Here is a 4285-nt window from a genome sequence, read left to right as displayed (position 1 = left end):
CTATTGGCATTTGCATTACTCTCTGCCATGGCAATGGAATTGAGTTTCTGAAATATGGTTTTAACGACTCCACTTGCAACATCGATTATATCGCCTTCTGATACTAATGGGCCCATTGTTTCATCCTGGAGTTGAACCAATGCTTCAGCAAGTGAGTCCTCACTCTCTTGAGGGATGTCACATATATGGGGTTGAGGGGGGAAAGGCACATTAAAATTACCCAGTACACCATCGTCAAAAATGTCAGCCAGAATATTTCTTATAATTGGCACAATAGTGGCCTTAAGTGGCTCTTCGAGTTCAGTTTCAATGTTTCCTAAGGTTGTTTTCAGTTCTTCCTGCTTACGCGAAGTTGCTTCTTCTCCAGTACATTCTGTCTCTGTCTGAGCAGGATCTACTTGACCCGGTTCCGCTCCTCCAGGAAGAAAATCCCCATAGGTTGGTCTGTATCTGTACTTCTCCATGCTCCCCTCTTCTGTTTCAGTTCCGTGGAATGCACCTGGAGATGTAGCAGGTAGGATGAAATTGATGAGCTTCGCCAGCAGTTCTTTCTTTTGCTGTAGACTGTTCCCACACATTGCCGTACTTGGCAGGCTCATCTTTAACTGGGCTTGGATTGCTTTCAAAATAGCCCGTGCGACTCTTGTGGAGGGCAGGTGCATGGCCGGCAGCACTGGTTCTTCGGATGTGTCAGTGCAAATGTTGGTCTTTTGGCTGGCGAGGTCCATCTTCTGGCTCTTTTCCTTGCCATGGGTTAGAATGCCCAGGATTTCTAAGTTCTTAGTGGCAAAGCTCTCCAGGTTAGCAAGAACGGTTTGAAGGATATCAGAAGCCATGCCCTTCAGTCTACTCAGAGGCTTTTCTTCTGTGATCCCTCCTTTGGGAGCTGCCGTTCTGGCCTTGCTGCTCGCCACCTCTTCATTGTCTGTCTGGATAGTACTTGACATCAGATCGGAGATGGTGTTAGTACACCGAGTCACATCCTCCATAAGGGAAGTGAATGCTGGGCTGTCCGTGTCAAAATACTCTAAGAGAGCCATGCATTCGGAATAAGAGAAGATGCTGTCCGTCTCAACACGGCATAATTTGGTAATGATTTCGTCCAGGATTATATTAGAAATAAGTTGAATATTTGACCTTACTGGGATGGCCATTCTCAGTTTATCCCTGCTCCACTCTCCGTTTTCCTCATTATTAGATGAGGGAGATTGTAGGTAGTGTCCCATAAACTTGCCTAACATGTCATACAAAGTATCTTGAATTCTATTTAACACTCGAAATCTGGCCTTATTTTTGAAGTGCCTTTCATTAAAGACCTTACCTTGATCTTGCACAACAACTACATGTTGATGAATTTCAGAGGGGCCTGAAATCCTTTCTTTATCAGTGTTGGCAGTTTCAGCAGACTTAGTAACCCAGATTCTATCTGAAAGAAGTGGAACGTTTTTTTCATCTGCGGTGCCACGTACCATCTCACAAATGCAAGCCACTAAGCAACTTGCCATGACGTCGTTATTGAGATTTGTGGCCACGGAGTCTAATTCCTTTTCGGTGTTGGCAAAAAATCCTGCCTCTCTAAAGCTCTCAGAAGGGCCACTCTCCCAGAGATTTAGAGCTCTCTTATTACGTTCCACTTCTTCAAAGATAGCATCCAAAACAATGTTTACCATCTTGGTTGCATAAGCACCTAGGTGATCCAGACGGGAAAACTTTTGGCTTGGTGAACAGTCACCTGCAGGATTAGGCCAGGTGGCATAACTTTCTGGCTTGAAATACTTTTGCAATTTGGCAGAAACAAATGACTGTAGTCTTTTAAAAATTGTCTGGGTGATGTGATCATTGATATCCACCGCAATTTCAGGAGTGGATTGCCATTCCCCAGACTCTGTGGTGGGAGGCTTTGTGAGGCCTTGATTGAGTGAACACACCCTTTTCATTTCCTTTTTACTCTGAAACCACGTTTCCAAGAGGTCTTCATTCGGTATGTCCGCATCATTCAAAGAAGTTGGATGTACCAACGTGGGCACTGTATCTTTCGGGGCATCAATCATGTGACTCAAAGTCCCGTGAAGCAGTTTTAAAACAGCATCTGCTATTTCTTGGGACACTGTACAGATTTCAGATACAGAGAACATTTGGAACAGCAATTCCTGATGTGACATTCCTTCCTGGTCAGAGTGTCTGGGGGACACGGAAGGTAGGTCTCTTAGTATTTCTGCTAGAGTACGTGTAATTATGTTTTCGGATGCTCTTTGTATTTGGCATGTTTCATCTTGGTTGAAAAGCAGCTCGTCTTCATTCAGACATGGTTCATCCTTAAAAAGGTCCTCATCAGTAAAAGATGGATGGATGGTCGTTAATCTCCAATCAGGAACTGCCACTGCATTGGGACCAGCAGGCTTTACAGGAGATTGGATGCTTTTTTTACATATGAAAACGGTATTTCCTCTTGTTAACCAGCCATCGACAAGGCCTTTTAAGTCTGCTTTTCCACCTGTGATAGATGAAACAAGCACACTTTTCACAATTGTACCTATTTCCTCATTTTCATCATCAGAATAAAGAGCCACACCAGAGACGTGGGCCCTTGACTCTAGGACTATGAGCTGTTCTAGTGCCAGCAAGTGTTCTCTGGTCCGTGAGGGTAAACGGACTTATCTTTTCTGTGATGGCAAACGGACCTCTAGGACTGACGTTTCTCCTTTTTGCAGCACTACTTGTCATCGGGCTGTGATGGACCTGGGTTAAGAGATTATCAAGAAACAAAAGGATGCTAATTGTTTCTTGGGTTGCAACTAGACTATTCCCTTGAAATTCAAGTTGTATATAACCTAGCGTACTACTGGTGTGATCTACTAGGTGGGACTTGGATAACACATTGGACACCAAATTCTTTATTTCATCCTTGCCAAGTCAGTTGGCCATACCTGGACTAGTGTTGGATCTCCCTCTGCCGGTCCCCGGAAGACTGGAATACACTGGCTCTTCCAGTTGTGGATCAGCAGCTTCAGCTGGGCCTTCGAGCCACGGGTGTTCACGTTGAGCTAATGGTTCGTGGTGAGGAGACACCTGTCCTATCAGCCTTTCTAAAATTACATGCACCATATCCTCTGCAATCTCACTCGGGTCTTTCAAAGAAGGTATCTGTAAAACTCTTTCTCTTGGATAAAGACATTCTTTTGTGCTTGCGAGACGGGGTTTAAAATGGAGTGACCCATCTTGAGGAAACACCTCATGATGTTTGTTCTCAACTGCACACCGCAGTGTCTCAAGAGTCTTTTCCACGATGGCATCCGTGGCTGCGGAGATGCTGTCAGTGGAAAGCAAACTTTGTTGGTCAGCCTCAATGTGGTCACCAAGGATGGGTATTGCAAGAAAAGAAAGGGAAGGGATGGCTTCAGTTAAATCCGAGACTATTGCTTGGGAAACCTTTTCTAAGGTCACTTCGGTTTCCTCTCTGAGGAGACCTTCACAGTTAGCGAAAACATTCTTCATTCCTTCCCCTTCACGTGAGGCTTGGGCTTGTCCATCCCAAGACGGTGGGTGTTCTAAGTCTTCTCTTTCAGTGGCCGCATCTTTTGATGTCTCGAGACCTGTTTCAGACCACGTGGAGAGATCACTCTTGGATTTACAGGTTCTTGGCCCAGAGTCTTTCCAGATTTGGCTGAATGTAATATCGGAGCAGATGGAAAGTTCTTTCTTGGGATGTGCCGTTCCCACACATTCGGTAGGCTTTGTGATCGACCTGTCAGGTGTCTTGGGGCAGGGCTCTCCTGGAAATGTCTTGGCTTTAGGAGTGGTGAGGGGGCCACAGACCAATGTTTCGCTGCATGCACTACAGAAACTTGAGTGATTTGAAGAAAGCATTGAGCTTTCCGCTGAAGTACATGCACTGGTTCTAACACTTTCTTCGTCTTCTCTGATAGCTGGGTACATTATACTAATAACTTGAGCCACCACCCAGGCGATTACATTTTCAATGATGCTGCTAAGCTCTTCTGGAGTTACCTGGAAAAAAAGGTGAGTAGGGTTGTAAGGAAAACCAAGTCTGAATTGACTATGTGGGGGAGAGACCTTGAATTCCTTCAAACAAAAACACAGAGCTGTGACAGCGTCACAGCGTACTGAGAAAACACAGGAAATGACCACTTTTGAACTCCAGAGGAATTTCCAGTTGGTTTTCCCTGAATGGCTGTGGCCCATTTGTTTATTTATTTGAAATCAGAACCTTTGGGTTTTTAAATCCTTCCAAGCTTGGCTTTACCGTTCACATTCATTGCTGGTT

Source organism: Echinops telfairi, unplaced genomic scaffold, assembly GCF_000313985.2.
Source record: "Echinops telfairi isolate 266 unplaced genomic scaffold, ASM31398v2 ScPeMD7_7472;HRSCAF=8510, whole genome shotgun sequence".
Lineage (NCBI taxonomy): Eukaryota > Metazoa > Chordata > Mammalia > Afrosoricida > Tenrecidae > Echinops > Echinops telfairi.
The sequence above is the reverse complement of the archived record's forward strand: the minus strand, read 5'-3'. Positions refer to the sequence as shown.